Below are 21,131 nucleotides of genomic sequence, written 5' to 3' on the forward strand. Positions count from 1 at the left end.
TTTCCTCAGCCACACATAATCCTTAAACTATCATAAAAACTGAATGTCTGGTAAATGTTAACATGGCCTTGTAGCGCTGAACTTAAGCTGCATTTAGACAATAAACAATTTAGAGTGGGCTGGTAGGGTTGGGTGTGCATTGCTTTTTGATTGTCCACAGGAGAGTGCAGAAGTCTACACAGTTTCATTTTGGAGTTAATCACTCCTTATTATCAGTATTCTGATTTTCATCAATATTTAGTGTGCCAAAGCAACAACAAAAAAGACAAAACAAAGAAAACTCCTTGATAACTTGATAATGTTTAATCAAGCTTTCCAACACCCTGAGGATATTTCCCATGTCTACAACTACAAGAACATACAATATAGCAAATTCCATCAGTGTTCTTATTATGTTTGTCTAAACCATTTTTGGAGCCTTTATTTGTTTGATCCCTGTGGTAATTATGACAGCAGATTCATTGATTTTCCATGGTGTTTTCTCTTTGTTTGTAATTCCCATTTTTGGCTTTGCGAGAAAAATCAATACATGATTTTGTTTCTTTTTATGTCAGCATACACAACCTTTAATAGACTATGCCTTTGCCAGCCCTGTGAAAGACAAACTGTCTTTATTTTGATGTAAAATACATTTGAAGTGGCATCCATGTACCACACAGGCATCTATATCTGTATTGCTATTTTTGTGTTTTGATGCACATTACCAGATGATCACTAGATGTACACGACTGTGTTTTCTGTCCTTTGCTTCTTTATTTCTTGGAGCCATCCTCAAGGGTTTGTCAGCCCTTGGAAAGTTCAAGTCATGAGTTATTGTCAGTCAGTTTGTAAGTCAGACAAAAACGCTTTGTGCACTTAATCTGTGCTGGGAGGATTTATTCATCTTCTTCGGTGTTCTGACCAGCAAAGAGCTAAAGGGGAATTACCAGAATAAGAGCATTAGTCTTAACTGCAAATAGACAGCATCCATCATAAATAACAAACAGGACATAACATGATGTGAAGGAAAGACACCACAAGGAAACAAAAATGTACAAGGATTTGGCATGGAACCCATTTGTTATTGATTTACAGGGATAAAACCTTATAAATGGCAGCTATTAGAAGCCATAGACGGAGCGCTGACACTGATGGCGCTGCTGTGGGGGAGAGACGAGTGTTGTATGAGAGCAGAAAGAGACAAAACAAGTAAAGTAGTGAGGACACCGAGGTCATGTCCTTAGTATTGTTTCCAGGAATTTGGGGATTTTAACAACCTGAAGAAGAGTTAACGTTCTACAATTACAGAAAAAATTGCATTTTCTCAAATTTCTCAAGTGACAGATTTTAAGACTAATTGAATTAAAATAAAATCATTCTCCACCAGCATTATATTCCTGGCAGTGTGGAGAATTATTTGTTTCTTAGTTGTTTTTGGTGTGTAGTCAAACATTTGTTAAAATAGGATGGAGAAAATGTGGACCTTTGCATTCATGATGTCCCAGTGCTTAGATTATGGAGTTATATTACTGCCCATAATATATATAGTTATATTAGTCAAGAGTGCATTATTTCAATTTGAGAGCCTTTCTCACTGATATTACGTTCAGATTTCTTGCTCTCACACTCAAATAGTCACTGCTTGCGCTCAAAACCTTGCTGTCACACTCAAATAGTCACTGCTCGTGCTTAGATTTGCTCTGCTTGTGCTCAAACTTTCTGCTTGGACTCAGATATGTTGTTGTTTGGACAGATTTCCTGCTCTCAGCTTTGAACCTTCTCCTCGCACTCAGGCTGATTCTGCTCGCTTGCAAATTTTCTGCTCTCTCCTGCGCGCTTGGATTTTTTTGTGTTATAACCCTGCCAAAAGTCAACAACCAATAGAATGCCAGCTATAGTGTTGACCAATAAAATGATCCCTGCCCCGTTGAGGGTGCGTTCACTTTATGTTAGAACGTCTGTTGAGGGCGGCTGCACTGTAAACGATAACTGTAACCAAGTTTATATATCCACGCGCCGTTCATTGCTTTATTATAAGTATATGTCAACAATGTGCACAGAATGGTCGACGCCCTTTCACCTGCACCCATCAGGAAACGGGAGAAAGCTTTGAAGTGGGACATATGAAGTTATGTCCACAACTACGAGGGTGAGTAACATAACTTAAGCACCTAGCTAGCTAGCTAACATATGGTGCTAGCATATAGCCTAGCTTGATGTCCATAAACAAATAGATTTTCTTTATTGTATAGCTAGATTGAACGACATATACATACATAGACGTAGACTGTATGTGTATATGTGATGACCTCACTTTGTATTTTTTCCTCGTTTGGTTAACCATGTTCCTGGGATTTGGCTGATTTCATGTTAGAGCCAGTAGTAGAACCTAAACTGTAATATAACTGAAAGAACACAAGAAACTGGATTGTTTGTGTCAGCTTTTGAATCACTGTTGTGTTGTTCATCAGAATTTAGTCTTCATTCCTTCATATAGTATTAGTCTGAAAATTATGAATTCATATCAGTCTGTTTAAAAAGTTGTAACATTAAGTACAATTTCACCAAAAACAAATCTAGAAATGATATGCTTTCTTATTTGCTCCTTAAATAGCAGTTATTTTTTTAATTAATACAAAGCAAACTGAACTGAAAAAACAAGTATTTTGTTTCACGTTCTTTTCATCCAGGTGGGGCTGAGGGGCTCGACCCCTGTTGATCTGTGTGTGTCATATCACCAACCCATGATAGCTAGAATTCACCCTGCTGCTCCAGATCTACCTACTGTATGGCTGACTACAGACTACAACCATCTGCTCCAGATCTACCTACTGCATGGCTGACTACAGACTACAACCATCTGCAAGTTTTGTTTGTAGTGAACATCAACAGCTGCACTAAAAGTCTCTTGGGTTCATATGGGACTTGGTTGTTCTCCATACTGCATCACACACTATATTATATTAGTATATTTTTTGTTTTGTTATATTAGTACAAACAACAGTAAGTATCATTACTTAACTACAGTATATATTATTCTGGTGTACACTGTTGACTTGACTCTAATACAGACAACAGTAAGTATCATTACTTAACCACAGTATATATTATTCTGGTGTACACTGTTGACTTGACTCCATGCTATTGATTATACATCACTTTAGCTTACCACTACCTCATAACTTAACCTTAATTGCTCTTGTATAGTTCATTTATCTTCTACTATTTGTATATACCTCCTATTTAATTGAATTATCCTTAATTTGTGTTGCAATACCTGAATCATCCCTCTTGTGAACACTAGGCTTATCTTATCTTTATTCATAACCCTGCTCACAAACTCACCTTAACCTGGGTCATCTGTTTGCCAATATCAATGTTCCTGCTACAGTAAATCCTATAGGCAAATTGTTCTGCTTTCACCGTTGTATGAACAATACACTTTTAAGGTTTTGTGTCAAATATTGTGCAATTTGTTATGAATTACTCATTGTTTTGACAAGGTAAATTAAATCTATTTACCAAGTGTCAGCTCTGGTCAATTTAATTGTACTGTTTTTTTTTTATAAATGTTATGGAAAATGAAAAAAACAATTTGCCTTGATCAGGGTTTTAATTTGTTGCAAATATGAACATGGCTTTAATAATCTGTATCTTATTGCTCTGAAAAACTACAATGATTTAAGAAATATCAGTGATACTTATCAACATTTATTGGTTAATTGATTGAATATATTGGCAGACATTACAGGCACCTATTCATGTCAACAGAGAAAACAATAGTTTGTTCTCTCTTTTATCACTTTGATTATGCAGGTGATGGTGCAGAAAGAGGGGTGAAGTCCTTGTAGATCTCTGGCACTTTGAGGACAGAAAGATCCAGCAACTCTCCACTGTTGTCTTTGTATAGTATGCTCCTATTAAAGACAAATTCATAGACATCAACACATAAGATATTAGGTGTACATAGCTTTCTCATCATTATATATATATATATATATATATATATATATATATATATATATATATATATATATATATATATATATATATATATATATATACCTTATCTGATTTGGTTTTGTGGATATCAGTAATTTTCTCTCCCAGGCCTGGTTGAGCACCCTGTGAATTTAAGCAAGAAACATAAATGATAAGTCTATGTAACATGATTTTACTATTATATTACAACAGGGGTACTTCAGTCACACCTAGAAGAAGAAAAACAAACAAACAAAACACTTCTTTTCTGCTCAGTTTGCTTTGTATTAATTAAAAAAATAACATATTTAAGTTGCAAATAAAGCATAACATTTCTAGATCTGTTTTATTATAGTGGTGAAATTGTACTTAACAGACTGGGTCCGTGTACTTTTTCGTTCATTCGATTTTCATTTCATAAACAGGTATTATAAAACGAAAAACAAATGGTTATTTGATTTTCGTTTTAAAATACGAAATTTGAAATTGAAATACAAGGCGTGTTTTCCTTTTCAGGGTCAAAAGGGGATGGGAGAAATTTAAAATATGCTGTGATTTTCATTTTCTATTTCATATAACGAAGAAAAAAAACACTCGAAAATAGAAATGAAAAAAGCTCCGTGTACGTTTTCGTTCATTCGATTTTCATTTCATAAACAGGTATTGAAAAACAAAAAACGATGGTTATTTGATTTTCGTTTTAAAATACAACATTTGAAATTGAAATACAAGGCATGTTTTCCTTTTCATGGTCAACAGGGGATGGGAGAAATTTAAAATATGCTTTGATTTTGATTTTCTATTTTAAAAAGTACACGGACCCAAAAAGGCCTGTTTTTTCATATTCAGAGACTGGATGTTGTCATTTCCAAGGCAACAGCGCCAGCCTAGCCTACCAGTGTTGCTTTCAGCCAAGGCTAAAATTACTTTGGAAACCTGTACTCTTGATAATGCTTGGGGGGAATTTTATTTCATAATGTCACATGTATTTATTACCCTCTCTCCCTGCCTCCCTCTGACTCTCTGTCTCTACCTGCCGCAGACAACTTCGCCCCAATCGAACCAGCTGAGGAAACAGACTTTCAGTTCACGGCTGTAACGGTACCGTTACGCTACCGTTAACAATCCCAGCAAACTTTCTGTTGCTGCCGTTAAACTTGCTGATCAGGCAGAGAGTCACTGGGGGTTCGGGATCAGATCATGGGGATCAGACCTCCGGTGCTGAGTCTAATATTCTAATATTAGCTGCTGCTGCGGCTAGCTAGCAGCTAGCCACCAGCCCTGTGACCTCGGTCCCTGCGGTTCGCTGGCATTACCCGCTCTAGCTGAGCTGGGAATCTGCCGCGCTTGTGATTTATTCATATTTTCTTTTCTTTGCAGTGATATGCTATGATGCACTGATGCCAGGCAGGCTTGCTGCTGCTTTTAGTCAGAGTCTGTGAGATAACAAAACTTAATAAAATATAAAATATAACGTGCATATAAATAGACGGAATAAATAAAAGTCCCCGGAAATAAATATAAGTAAAACATATGTATTTAGGCTATTGAACTATAATGACTAGCTAATGCCTATATATGTATTGCCTCATTTATGTATTTCATGTTCTATTTCATAGCCATATTTATTATGTAAAGGGTGGCAAAAAACGGATGATCAGTCGCTTAGGAAGTTATAGGCTATAGTTTCCCTCAACTGCAGCTGGGACATTCTAACGCTTAACGTGAAAAAGCTTAACGTGGTTTAATGTAACTAAACAGTCAGTTATCAGTCACATAACGTCCATAATAATTGGACTTTTTGTTTAGATTTTTTGACAGTTTTCAGTGGTTATGAGGAGTAATATGAGAGAGAAATTTGGTAAACATTGATCATTGCTTAGGTACATTAAACCACATTAAGCTTTTTCACGTTAAGAGTTAGAATGTCCCGGCTGCAGTTGTTTTTTAATAACTGTTTATGAAATGAAAATCGAATGAACGAAAAAGTACACAGACCAGACTGATATGAATTCATCATTTTCAGACTAATGCTATATGAAGGAATGAAGACTAAATTCTGATGAACAACACAACAGTGATGCAAAAGCTGTCACAAACAATCCAGTTTCTGGTGTTCTTTCAGTTATATTACAGTTTAGGTTCTACTACTGGCTCTAAAATGAAATCAGCCAAATCCCAGGAACATGGTTAACCAAACGAGGAAAAAATACAAAGTGAGGTCATCACATATACACATACAGTCCGTCATATGTCGTTCAATCTAGCTATACAATAAAGAAAATCTATTTGTTTATGGACATCAAGCTAGGCTATATGCTAGCGCCATATGTTAGCTAGCTAGCTAGGTGCTTAAGTTATGTTACTCACCCTCGTAGTTGTGGACATAACTTCATATGTCCCACTTCAAAGCTTTCTCCCGTTTCCTGATGGGTGCAGGTGAAAGTGCGTCGACCATTCTGTGCACATTGTTGACATATACTTATAATAAAGCAATGAACGGCGCGGGGATATATAAACTTGGTTACAGTTATCGGTTACAGTGCAGCCGCCCTCAACAGACGTTCTAACGTAAAGCGAACGCACCCTCAACGGGGCAGGGATCATTTCATTGGTCAACACTAAAGCTGGCATTCTATTGGTTGTTGACTTTTGGCAGGGTTATAACACAAAAAAATCCAAGCGCGCAGGAGAGATCCGAGAGCAGAAAATTTGCAAGCGAGCAGAATCAGCCTGAGTGCGAGGAGAAGGTTCAAAGTTGAGAGCAGGAAATCTGTCCAAACAACAACATATCTGAGTCTAAGCAGAACGTTTGAGCACAAGCAGAGCAAATCTAAGTTATTAAAAACTATTTGAGTGTGAGAGCAAGAAATCTGAACGTAAGAAATGCTCTCAAATTGAAAATAATGCGCTCCTGACTAATGGCAGTCATATAACTCCATATTAGACCCCCATTAGAAAAAAATGCATAGTTCCTGCACAACCTGCAAAAAAAGCTTTATTTTGTTCTCATAATCACAAGATGAATCAACAAACACCACCAAGATTTACTTGTGAGTGAGACCAACCTTTTCAAAGTGATTGATAAAAAAAAAAAGAGCAAATGGAGCAAGTGGATTCATTACTCTTATTGCACCAAATATAGATAGCCTATTAGAAATAGAATAGAAACACAAATAGTTACATAGAAGAAAGAGAGTGTGTCTTTCTTACGTCAAGGGGTCATGAAACAAAATGCTTCCTGGGACGTTCCATTACTGGATTTGATCTCCTGATGATCCTCTGCCTGATTAATCTGATTGATCGATGTGAAAGGTTTAGAGTGTCATTTCATTTCCTAAAGCCCTGAACCTTAAGGGATAAGTGTGCCATCATGATATTAAAAGCAAATCGGCCATTCATTGTGCAAACCTACTCTTTTTAACATGTTATTGAGGTGATTTTAATAAGGAGCTTTGATTGTATGTGCAAAGGGAGCAGAGTAGTGAACGCCTGTGTTTCACAGATTGCATCACGTTGGACTTCAAAGTGTTCGAGATCTGGCTTCAAAAATGCTAATCGCTGTTGTAGGCAGTCTGAAGGAAAAAAAAGGTGGATTTTTAATTTGTGTAAATTCCATCAGAGGTTTATATTTTGATAATAGAAGACAAAGCTTTCATCTGATAGCAGTGTGGGTGTGACAGTGTGCCAAGACGCCATACAACAAGCTTTTTGAGTCATCGTGATGGACGAATGATCAGGTGAATAAGAAGCATGGGAAGCAGAAGCAGCCTACATTCACTTTTGTGGTGACCATAACCAGCTGTTACATAACCGTCTTCTTCCCCCACTGACACGTTGTGCGTTTCCAGAGTAGGAACTGATTGGCAGGACTGTAAGGTTACCCGCTGGATGAAGTGGTCAGTTTCCATGAAATCTTTTTAACAGTTTCTTTAAGTTTAAAATAATCATGTAGGAAATGCACTTTTTGTTTTGTAGGTATGTGATTTATAGTTTACACACAGTTTGAGTCATTGCCTCAAAATTCCTCTGGGCATTTGTTTATTCAGAAGCTACTCCTCTGGCTTGTTTATTAAGCAATTAATTAAAGCACTGCAGAAACTGTGACTGAGGTTATCATTGTTTTTCTTGTTTGAAGCATCACATCCTCACTCAACTAAATAAACAAAGTGCTGTGAAAGGCCAGCAATAAAAGAAAAACAACATTCTGCAGAGTCATTCTTCACATTTACATAGTCCTAAATCTAACGTTTCAAAGAATGCTTTTAACCTTCATATTATTAAGGGATAGGATTTCAGGGAATGAGAGTTACTTTTCTATACCAAGCAATGGGGCGAACATTAAAACCCTCCAATATTTCTGTCTCTTCTGTACGCTTTCTTTCTGTAGTGCACAAGGTTAACTAGTATTATCCAACTATCAAAGATTCAGGCCAGGGGCAACTTTGAGGCTTGGGAAGGGGAAAGAGGAGAAGTGCATACATAAATATTTTATCGCTATAATCGCTGAGCACTGAAGTGTTTTAGAGGTATTCATCGTTTCTTTCTCTGCAGTTGTATTATAAAATAGCCTAACTTTATCTTTTCAGACTTATCTCTTCTGCCTTACAAAGACAGGCAGCAGAACTGTGAAGTTGAGAAAGAATGAGCATTGACGTTTTAAGGATACTTAAGTCTGTATCTAAGTTTATGGGCAAAAAAGTAATTTTTTTTTGGGGGGCATTTCACGCATAATGTTCCCGTTTTTATTAAAAACAGAACAAACAGTCGGATTCTGGTTTGAACTAACTTTTAACAAAATGTGTAGTTACTGCATTTTGGCATTACTAATGGGACAATAGAATTAGCTATTCTTTCTGTGCTAGTTAACAAATACATAAAGATATTGGTTGCATCAGTGGTTCATATGAACATGTAAACAACATACCATGCTTATCATTTCTAGTTTCTGTCACTATACATCTTCCATCCATTTTCAGCCACGTATCCAGGTTGCAGTTGCAGCAAGGTAAATCAGATGTCCTTCACTCCAGTCATGTCCCCCAGCTCCTCCTGGGGGGATCCTGAAGCGTTCCTAAGTAGATGGGATATGTAATCCCTCCATTGTGTGCTGGGTCTGTCGTAGGATCTTCTCTCCGCTGGGCATGCCTGCAATACCTCAACAGGAACGCATCAGGTCCCCAAACTATCTCAACTGGCTTCTTTATACATGAAGTGAGCGGTGAGAGTTCCTTCCGATATCTGAGCTCATCTTGTTCTTTGTCACCCATCTTCACCTTTTGTCTGTTAAATCGCAAACGTCACTGCAAAACATCAAAAGCACATTGAATAAAAACAATAAGACAAACTAACAAATACATTTGATTTAAAAAGAAATGAATAATAAACAAGCAGTGAAAGTAGTCATCATTGCCTCAGGTCTTGGCTCTTCTGGCAGTTTATTCCACCTTTCAGCAGCACAGAAGCCAAAAGCAGTTTCACCATGTTTAGTTTTAACTCTAGGAACAGCCAGTATTTCGGAACCAGCTGACCTGAGGGGTCTGCGAGCTTCATACTGGGTACCGGGACTTTACAACAGTAAAGTTGGTTTTCCTACCCACCTACATTAAAGGGCAGTGTGCAGCTCCTTCCCTGAGCAGTTCAACAACATGTAATGTAAAATTAATCAATTCTCTTTAATAGATAAAAAGAATTTTAGGAGTTTTTGATTCAAGTAAGATAGCTTTGGTGGAGCTGAAGGTGCTGCAAAGCTGCTTTAATTGATCTTAAAAGAAATAGAGGTTGCATTGACATCTGCTAAGAAAGTAATTTTTCTATTTGACAACAGAAGCCAACTGTCCTTTTTGATGGAGATGAGAAGTGAAGTGAGGCTGCAGAGCTCATTTCTCTCTGTATAGCTGACATCATTCCTGCTCTGGTATGTAATTAGATCACAGGAGATCACATTACTTTGAAACACAAACATGTGCACATACAAAGAGGGAAAACGTGTCTATTATTTTAAATGTTGAAACCAAAAAGTGATGACGGCAAAGACATAAACTGTGTTGTCGGTGCAGTCTGGCATGTTTCCGAATCCACCAGCTGCAGCATCTGACACGTTTTTAATCTCATCTCTTCCTTTTCTGGATTTCCGCTGATCAGTTAATTTCCTGTTGGGTGTGGAGTAAACAGAGCACACGCACACACACACACACACACACACACACACACGACACACACACATTTCATGATGAAATGAGTCTAAAAAAAGCTTTCAGCGACAAAATCAAAACATAGTGATTAAAAGCAGAGATGACACATTATTTTATCGTGCAGTGCTGGATTCTGTTGCATATCTACTAAAATACATAAAGACTGTTGAGTAAAGGTGAAACACCATGCAGAACATTTATCATTTATAGATTGAACCATTAATGAATATGCCTGCTAATACAGTATGTATGCGTGCTTAAATATTTCACTGCATCTTTTTAAAATGTATATTTGCTAAGAAATCTCTACATATGGTGGCCGCCTACAGTCGTGTTTTCAGAGGGGCGTGAATGTTTGGTTCCAACTGTGATGACTGATGTAATACAAATAGTACTAAAATGCTTGCTGGGTACCAACATTAGCATTAACAACTTTAACGTTCTTACCTAACCTTTGGTTAGTTTGTTAGTATTAGTCGTTCATCGTTCCCTATCCATTGTATTTTATCAACGGGTTCGTATGATATCTTTCGAAATTACGGTGACTGGTCACCGTAAAACTTAACAACTGGTTTTATAAGTGGTTTCGGTTAAAACATCGGTCTGCTTAAGTCAGGAGCGGGATGTCAGTCTTTATCCCATTAATTACTGTAACATCCTTTGAGTCAGACTAATTGGTGTGTGACCTGCTGTGTGTCAAAAAGCCACAGTGCCACAGTGGCACATGCCAGCAATGCAATGATAGAGAAGGTGTCAATTTTTCTTTTTTCCTTTTTTCTTTTAATAATAATATTAACATTGCCAGAATAAAGCTTTGCCCCTCCCCTTCTGCTATTAAATCCCTTAAGTAGCTTGGATTCAGAGAGTGTGAAATGTAGGAAAACCTACTAGCGATGGTAAAGGTTGTGACAAAAATTTGGATCATGCAACAAGGAAGGCTTGCTTGATTCGGGGAGTGATTGTAAAGATTTACAAAGAATATATTTATGGCATTTACTATCTAACAGGGACGTGCTAGCACCGGTTATGGTAAAAGCTTTATTTTCCAAGCATGGTTTACTGTCTGCAGTGAGCTAGTGAGGGTTGCGTTAAACACAGAGACATGGCGTGAAAATGTCATTGTTTTGGTTGTGTCCACCTTGGCCGCAATAATGGAGGACCAGGTGAAAACCCTGCAATGAAAGGGAGGCTGCAGTTTAATATGCCGGGCAAGGTAAAGACAAGGACGAAAGACAGGGGCGAGAATTTAGTAGCTTATTCTTCAAAAAGAAAATCTCTGGTCTGTGTTTTTCTCCTCCTCCCTCACCTTTCCCCCCCAACCTGTTTGCATGCCTGCACTATGCCGGCTTGTTGAAAAAGGGTGAAAACCTGTGCAAACATTCATAGGCTCCAGTTTGTAGCATGCCACGCACATCTCCTTGCAAAACTGTCCCTCAGAGGTGGTAGCTGCTATCATCCTTGTTTTTCCTGCCGCCACGGCATCACTATGTTATGAATGAAACATGGCGGAGAAACATAAAAGTGCTGATAACTCCTTTGTATCAAAAAAGAAAGTAAGGCTCTATCTCGAGAGTTACCTCAACTTCGTTTTTTTTGGGGGGGGTGGGGAGGGGGCTCAGCTTTTCTTAGACATAAGTAGGGGGGGCATATAAGTAGGAAAAAAGATTGGGAACCACTGTCTTAGAGCAACCCTGTCTCTTAGAAATTATGTTAATTTACTACTACAAATTACAATTTTTATCATCATAATGAGCAAACATTTTGAATGAACGTATCTGCAAAACGGTCACTGACTTTTGGCCTTCATTCCTTATAAATAAGGTTAAGGAAAGATTATAGTTGCTGTTAAATAATGAAAAAGTCAATAGTACATGAATAAGCAGCACAATTTAACTAACATTTAACTGAAACACACAACCTTTCCCTAACCATAACCAAACCTAACAGCACACCGGACACTCTTCCTACAAAGAGTGAAAATAGCGCAGGCAGCAATTATGTTTCCTTCAAAACATATTTGGCTAAACAAAGTAGTTGTTTAGCCACCCAGCACCTAAACGGTCATTATGTTGATCACTCTGTTTCTCTGCCATATAATCAATGTCATTCCAGATCCAGCCACTGCCTCGTGCCCTGCAGTAACCCCTTTCCCACACCTGGCCTTCCCTTCCCAATCACTCACCTGATCCTCATATCCCCCATTAGTCCAGCAGCATATACACTGGGGCCAGCAAGGCCTTCTCTGTTGGCTAAGAGAGTGTCAGAATCAGAACATTTTAATTGCTGTGTAAGCAAATAGGGAAAGTGTTGTTTGCCATTCTTTACCCAATTAAATTTCAAGTTTAGGCCTAGCCACTTATGTTGGCCTTTTTTGGATCAGTTAGCCAACAGAAGTAAAACTAGCATCACATAACTGTAGCATTAACGTTAGTTAAAGTTCGTTTCGAATTTTAGATGTAAAGTTAATGAAAGCGAGGTGGATGTACTTTTTCAAATGATGAGCAGCTTTTGGTAAGTTTAAAGGATTTTTCTGCATTTTAGAAAACTGATTTTACAGCTTGCTTTAGATTATTGCTGCTGGTGTTGAAGGTTTGAGCATTGTCAGTGGCCGCTGTGCCAGTGTGTGTGTCCAGCAGTTTGGCTAGAATTTGTGGGGAAGCCTGTTGATCGCTGATTGTGTTATTTGTGTTTTTGATTGCTTTGTGGTCGTCGTATGAGTAAAATCACTGGTTGTTGTGAGTTTGTTTTTGTTTCTTTGGTAATTACTTTAATTTGGACTATACTGTATGTGATGCAGCATCATGTCATACTGCGTGAAAGTGATTGCTTCACTCACCGTGTATCCATGCCATAGTGTATTGAAATGTGTTGAGCCTTGTGTTAAATAGTCCACACAATAATGCCCTAGTGTCACATTGTACGCACAAGCGGCTGCGCTATGAAACCATTATTGTCAGTGGCTTACACGCGCAAGAACTGGTCTGCCGCTGAGCACAGTGCAAGCGGAATTTTGCGGCTTGCCGCTCTTGTGAGTGCCGCGGTCAAAATTCAACATGGTTCAACTTTGACCGCGGCACGCGCAAGAGCGGCCGTGGTGCGCTGTGACGTGACGCCGGAATGATGTGGTGCCTGGATGAAACGTGCTTCCCATCCATTGCCCCCACATAGTTGGGGAACTGCCACATCTCCCAGAATCTCTGGACGATCTCCTTCCAATGGGCAGCCATTGGAACAGGCATGAATTCCTCCACCAAGCTATCCCAAAAGGCTTCACACACCTCTGGCACAATGCCTGCCACAGTGGAGATGCCCACCGGGTAACTACTGGCAATGGTCTTGTAGGAGTCACCCGTGGCCAGGTATCTGAAATTACATTACGTTACATTTGGCTGATGCCTTTCAACCAAAGTGACTCCCAACAAGGGAAATGATCAAGGTAGAGTATAAGAACAAGTGCATCAGTGAGTGCTATTTCCATAAAGTGAAGTGTCAGTTGTAGTCATGTGATAAGTGCTAGAATTAGCTAGGCTAGTTGTAGGTATTTCTATAGGACATTAGTTCATCATTCAAGTTGGAAAATGCACTGCAGACCAGAAATCCGTCCGCAAAACTGGTTGGTTTCGAGTTGACCCTGATTCTAGTGGAAGGTTTTGGTTGCCTGAGGGCATGCATGTTTTCCTCTACACAGTAGGGGCCTTACTTTATGGTCTTGGTTGTTAAATAAAATATAGCTCAGACAGGAAATGGACTAGCAAGGGTTTTATCATCGGCTTAAAGGAATAAAGATGTTATTGACTGTATCCTTCTCTGGTGCAGTTTGTCCAATATCGTACATAGCAGAGATCAGACTTACTTACTTAGATATGACTTACAAATAGATATGACTTTTTACATCAATACAGCTGTAATGTATTTTAGTCATACAGTAGAATGTGTGGCCCTAGGTGCGCAGTAAGGCACTGTACAGTTCCAGCTATAACTTCAGTTTAATGATTTTTATTTTTTAAGGCTTCTAAACGGTGCCAAATGTTGCATGCAGACATTCTGTACAGTATATATAGTACACAGCACTCATTCTCATCCCTTAACTTTGCCATTTGGAATGTGCTTATATCAAGTTTTCTTGTTGTTTCAAAGTTAATAAATATTTAATAAGGTGAAGTGGGGGGGGAAAAAAAAGCATGAAGTGCAGAAAATATGAAAAAGACATACCTTTTGGAGCAGAGCTTTTACTGTAGCAGCAACCTATCCATTACCTTTTTGTTTTACCGTTCCAGTCTACAGAGTATCCACAAGCTTGGAGTTATGTATGTCACTGTATATATGCTTTATCTGCTTTTGTCTTTAGCCAGCTAGTGGTGGGAGAAGTATAAAATCCTTTATTTATCAGTGAATAAGCTTTGATAAACCCCCTTGCACCTGCTTTATATATATATATATATATATATATATATATAATTTTTTTTTTTTAACTCGTACATTTTTTTTAATCATTTATTAATTAATTTTACTAATTTATTAATTGCAATACTTCCTCCTGCTGCAGGCATGATGGAGTTAGACAGCAGCAACACAATTCTGAATGGTGATTTTTATTTTCCAAAACTCCCGGACGGCTCGAAAGCCATATGCACATTGTGTAAAGCCGAATTAAAATGTCACCGAAGCACGTCAAGCTTGAGCTACCACCTACGAGCTAATTAACGTGACTCAGGTTGATGCTACCCACTAGCAAGCTACCCACTCAGGCAAAGCAATATTTTGGAAAGTGCTACTTGCCGACCAAATCCAAAAAAATTACTACAGCTCTTGCCAAATGGGTGGCAACTAACTGCAGACCTGTCAGCATCGTAGAGGACTCGGGTCTTGTGTTGACTTTGGATCACATTGACCTGTTTTCAATTTTTGTTTTATATCTGACATTATGGGACGTAGAAATAAAAGCTGAAAATGTGTAGAAGAAAAATTTAACCATTTAAAACGTTGGAAAAAGCAAAAACAAACTGTGAAATAAAGGCGTCAAAAACGTCAGAAAAGTTTTTTTCAAGGTTGACGGAAAGACAACACGGGGTTAAAGACTTACTACGGTTGGCATGTTCTGACCCGTCTCATTGCTGCCGAAGGGGACCGTAGTTTCATGCCTACACAGCCTGTATGACACGGAGAAAGCAGCCCAACTAGAAGTGCTGCAAGGTGCTGCAAATGCTGTCTCATTAACTGGTGATCACTGGACGTCAGTGAGTAATCAGAATTATTTAGGAGTTACTAAACACTATATTGACTCTAAGGATAGGGATTTTTAGTTTTTTTTTTTTTTTTTTTTTTTTTTTTTTTTTTTAGTTAGGTACTAGGAGAAATTGTGCAATAATGACAGATTCACACATTTTTCTTTTTGTTTACAGTAAATAAATAATAAACAAATACAAATCTTAAAGTCAAGTTCATAAAGTAACTTTCTTTGCATTCATTTGATTTCCAATGAAGATACACTGGTAAGATATTGCTTTCCATTGTTGCAGTTTTTTCCAACTGCTTACACACAATCTTTTCATGTCACACGATTTTTGAAACCTCTCACTCAAAGTGCAAAACTACACAGCAAATCTCCAAAACCATGAACTATTTCTCAGCCTTTCACTCAGTTTTCAATTGCATAAAACACTTTTTTTTTTTCAAAACATTACACACAATTCTCTCCCTAAGACACAAAAATCTAACAGGAAGTGACTTGCTATCCATTTCTAAACACAACCAATAAAAATGCTACACTTATTTACCAGGGCACACACACACTTCTCACATTTGCAAACCCATTATGTCATAACTGAACACTAACCAATCATTGCTTTAGTATAGGCCTGATACATAGGTCAAAGGTCTGTTGAACAATGGATGCCAACAATAGACAGAGAGCAAGGGGAGTAGGAGGGAAAGACAGGGGATAACAACGAGAAGGAGGAGCAGGGAAGAAGAGTAAGGAGAGCCATCTGAGATCAGGGAGAGAAGCCCATCTTGAGTAGCTTTATAGTGGCGTCCATACTGCATGCAACTATCTAATGACTATTTCAGCATTACAAATCAGTCAGACTTTGTTTTGCACAAAGTGCATACAATTCTGACCCCCCCCTCCCCCGCCCCGACACACAAGCACGGACAAACATTCAGCACACACACACACACACACACACACACACACACACACACACACACACACACACACACACACACACACACATTCTTTATTCTAAAAATGATACCTTTGGTTTACACATGTTTGTACTTGTATTTTCTTGTTTCATGCTACTGTATACAACACTGTGCTACTCTTACAAACGTAATGTTGTGCCCAATAAATATGTTCTGTTTAACTGTAACATTACAGTGTTTTTTACAGTGCACTTTTCAACCACTTTCAGCAGATTTACTTTCACTCTAGAACATTGTAAATATATAAACCTATGAAAGACGAGAGCTTTAGATTTAGAACAACAGTGTGTACATGGTATATCCAAACATTTACTATTATGAAAAAAGTGTTTACCATTTGATACAAATGCTTCATTTTGAGATGTGTTTATGGTATTTTGAATGCAGTGTTTCATTTTGAAGGAGATGTGAGGCATTTAGCATTTTGTGTGTGCAGTTTTAGGAATTGTGTGTAGAGTTTTGAAAAAAGGAGGCATAGTTTTGAAAACGTGTGTAAGCAGTTGGAAAAAAACTAATATGTACTTAAACAGTTCTGAAATACAAAATAGAATTTTAATTGTGTGATAAAATATGCGGTTAATCGCGATTAACTATAGAAATTCAGCGATTAATTGCGATTAAAAAATAAATAAATATAATTTGACCGTTGTATATATGTGTATATCTATCTATCTATCTATCTATCTATCTATCTATCTCTTAATGAATAATAAAAAATAATCCTTAGTTACAGCTCTAAATACAATACTCCAAACAAAATAAGTAATTTACAAGTACACACAAAGTGGTATATAAACAAACTGGTGTACTGTTAATGATTAAGCTGGTCTATTTGGACCGTGGTGGTGGCATTCCTGTTGGTGTTCGAGGAGAGCTCATTTGTCAGCAAGCAGCTCACGTGTCGTTAGCCGGGGACGACAGGGGCTTGTTTCACAGCTGAATAAGATTTTCAGTATGGGATCCAACCCTTGATTAAAAAGTAAAAAAGAAAACACCCTGTGGAAATCGTACAAATGATGAATAGCTGCGCTTAGAGAGTTAATAGCATTTGAGGCGAAGTGGTGCCAAAAAGAGAGGGACTGCATAAATGGGTTGGATGCCCATCGACAAACATGCCTAAACACATCCATCCACAAATACACACTCAAATGCATTAATGCACACATGCACAGGCACATACTTCATATTACAGCACATCTACAAACATGGTTTTCGGAGTGGGATGAATCTAAAGCTTATAGCCTTTTGTTTCTCCTCCCTTAATTTGTCCTGGCGCGAAATGAAGCAGTAATCTATTGCCTTTCTTAGATGCAAATATTGCTCCTACAATTTGATTTGGACTCCACTGCTCTTGGAAAACGTTCACACATTCCTACTAGAACGGAGGGATGTAAAAGCTTTTTCTTATAGGGATCGGCTTAAAACTCCTCCACGTTTCTAACTTGGCTTAGCTGCATTGAACGTGGTAAGCATTCACAATGAGGCTCCTTCTGTTCCTTCATCTTTCATGAGAAGGTCTGGTGTTTAAGTTGTCCATTGTCTCGTTTAACTTTATGCTGAAGGTTTGAGTCAATGTTACCTGAAATGGGAACTTTAGGATTTTAGTATTCAGCTTAGGTGCCACAACAAATATCCTCTGACACGACGGACATGCTGCATTGTGAACGAAAATCAGTGTTGGGCAAGAAATTTGCTTGTTTTATCCCAATAGTGTGTCATAGTGGAAGACTACAGATCACAAAACGGAGTATGTGGGATGTCTCACGACATCTCACAAAGACTAGCAAGTCTGTTTCACTGTCTTCCTTTGCTTTGTTTGTCAACTTCTGCGATGTGTTCAGTGATAAAGATTCATCGGAGAACAGAGCTCTTTTCTGTGCACAACTGAAAAACAATTATAACTATCGTCCTCAAGTCAGATGGATTATATCATGCACTTGAGATTATCACACACTTGAGATGGTTTTCCCTAAGGTTTATATAAAATTCCATTGAATGTTTATCTCTCCTTTTAAAGCGGATCCATTGCTCTTTTTTATGAAATGTATCCGTACTAATAAATATCAATAATGCCTGCTCTGGTATTTTCACACAGTGTGTGGTTATCAGCCATCACAATCCCCACCCCGACTGAATTCATCAATAAAATTGAATGAAAATAAGGATGGTGTGGATGACTGGTGATTAGCAATGATGTCCGAACATGCGTGTGCTGAAATATAGATGCAGGAGTTGTGACGACCCTTTGCGCCATGCCAGCCAGAGGGCTGTTAGTAGACTGCTACTCTATATCCACGATGTTCCACAAATTTCACCGGATGTCGCTCTTTACGGCTGGATGTCGGTTACTTTCGGCTTTCTGTGTTGTAATTTTAAACTCTGGTCGATTTCTGAGCACTATGGTTAGCTGCTCCTCAGATCTCTGCAGGGTAAATCCAGACAGCTAGCTAAACTATCTGTCCAATCGGAGTTTGCACGACTAAAACCACTTTTGAACGTATACATGTTCCACCAAAACAAGTTCCTTCCCGAGGTTATTTTGCAGCGTTGCCATGGCTCTGCCGGGGAGTAGCGCCGCCCAAGACGATTGTGATTGGTTTAAAGACATGCCAACCAACCAGAGCACGTTTTTCTCCCATCCCGGAATGCTGTGTACTAGCCAGACCCTCCTCTGCACTGCTGACAATGCAAAGTAGTAGAGTGGCAGCTCCTGGGTTCATTTGTAACACTGGCAACACCTTTTGGGCCAGTTGACTTTTAAAAGCCTCTTGGGTTCAGTTGTGCTCTCTCCTCTTGACACAATCTGGCTTTTGGTTGCTGTTTTGGCTTGTGTGTACATCGTACATAAATTCCTTTACTCATACACCCACTCACACTACTGAACTTACTAATTACATATCTCACTGTTAGTTTAGGTCTCTCTCTTATTTTATTCATTCTGCTACAAAAGAATTAAAACTGTAACTAAGTACAAATATTTGAAATAACATAACTGATAAATGTTCCCTTCAGGAATCACTTTAAGTTATGCAAGTTGTACATAATTGAATTTAATACATCTAATCGCATTCAATTACAAAAAAGTTAAAGACTGATGGATGACGGTTGACTTAAAAAAAAAAAAAAAAAAAAAAAAAAAAAAAAAGCGGAAAGAATGCATTTCCATCACCTTAAAAAAAAAACGCCTTCTGGACTCTGACTGCACTGAGGATAGAAGAAGAAAACACATTTGCATGGCATATCTCTCCACATAGCACCTCTATTTCTGTTTTTGGTGGCAGATCTTAACCTTAAAGCAGTTTAATCATGCTGACACACTCCTGCGACTTGCTCCACTTGTCTGAGTAATAGGGGTGTCACCCCACTGGCAGCACACAGCTAAAGTCTATTATGAAGCATTGTTCAATGCAATTTTCTTAATCTGCAAGTGCCTGTTAGCATTTAGCCGGAATAAGATGACACACATTCACAGGCTCACAAGCACATGGGCACAGAGAGACAGACAGATGGACAGACAGACACATAGATGAATGGAATGCAAATGATTGTATCTGTTTATAGAGAAGGAAATATATTGCTACAAGATGAAACTTCACATACATTATGGTGTGTGTGTGTGTGTGTGTGTGTGTGTGTGTGTGTGTGTGTGTGTGTGTGTGTGTGTGTGTGGTGCATTCATCATCCTGACAATGATTTTCTCTCTTCCCGGCTTTCTCTTCTTTCTTTGAATTAAAGGCTCTCGACACTCTTTCAATAAAAGCTGAGCTGTCTTTCACCCAATGCACCTGACACAAGAAGTGTTTTTCTCCTTTATCAACAAGTCATTCAGGAACACAAACCATCTCCTCCTGCTCTCTCGCTTTTTCTCGGTTCCTGTGTGATGTGCAGGTGTTTTGGGGGGATTGACAGGAAAGAACAAAAGCAGGGTCCCAAGGCTGTCCTATAAGTAGCACTCTATTAATGGGACATGCCCACCAACAAAAGGGGGTCAGCCCTGCAGAGACATTACAATTCTGACTCTGTGCAAATGAGAAAATGCTGAAAACTTGTCAGGGAATATGGATATCAAAGAAGTCAAATGGAAACTCCCTCCAGCTCCACGTGTCAAACCCAATGTTGCCATTTAAAGTCTTCGACACGGACCAACGCTAGGATGAAAATGTTGAACAACTTCTACTAAACTAAAATTCTAAACTTTAGGCAGTGCTCATATTATGCTCATTTTCCGGTTCATAATTGTATTTAGAGGTTGTACCAGAATAGGTTTATGTGGTTTAATTTTCAGAAAACCTTATTTGTTGTACTGCAGCTCCTCTTTTCACCCTGTGTTGAGCGTTCCGTTTTAGCAACAGAGTGAGGCATCTCACTTCTGTACCATCTTTGTTGGGAGTCGCACCATACCTGCCAACATTTGGTTTTCAAAATCAGGGAGATTTGTGCGGCGGCATGGCGGCCTGACCGGGGGTCTTGTTTACTGTTAAGTGTACTGCGCGATGGTGCCAGTGTGTTTTAATGTGCTGAGTAATGTCATTTTCCCTGACGTGCGCTACATTAAAATCAATGCGACACACCTTACAAAAAGCGTGGATGTTGTTGATATGACTAGGTAAGATGCATGTCAATTGTTGTGCCCAACACTGTTGAAATTTACAGCTATATTTCGATTTCGTTGCGCAAACGCCACCTTCACCTGCCATTTATATCTGCTCGCTTTCGGGTCTGAACTTTCCGTGACGCTTGCGCAGAGATCAACTGTGCAACAGGTTATAG

The 21,131-nt window shown here is 38.5% G+C and overlaps 1 protein-coding gene and 1 long non-coding RNA gene across 2 annotated transcripts in view; one reads left to right on the forward strand and one right to left on the reverse strand.

Moving 5' to 3' along the window:
* Positions 1 to 281: 281 nt before the first annotated feature.
* LOC114547369 (uncharacterized) lies at positions 282 to 6,370 on the reverse strand. The gene is made up of 3 exons (XR_003691146.1): positions 6,331 to 6,370; positions 4,045 to 4,104; positions 282 to 911 (listed from the first exon to the last, which is right to left on the reverse strand). It is a non-coding gene; the product is annotated as an uncharacterized LOC114547369 (long non-coding RNA).
* A 5,996-nt stretch (positions 6,371 to 12,366) lies between these two features.
* The window catches only part of htr1d (5-hydroxytryptamine (serotonin) receptor 1D, G protein-coupled), a 79,307-nt gene continuing 70,542 nt past the window's right edge, over positions 12,367 to 21,131 (forward strand). The window contains exon 1 of the mRNA XM_028565862.1: positions 12,367 to 12,665. The gene's annotated coding sequence lies outside the window, so the exon portion shown is untranslated. The remainder of the gene's footprint in view (positions 12,666 to 21,131) is intronic.

This window comes from Perca flavescens, chromosome 20 (genome assembly GCF_004354835.1).
Source record: "Perca flavescens isolate YP-PL-M2 chromosome 20, PFLA_1.0, whole genome shotgun sequence".
NCBI lineage: Eukaryota > Metazoa > Chordata > Actinopteri > Perciformes > Percidae > Perca > Perca flavescens.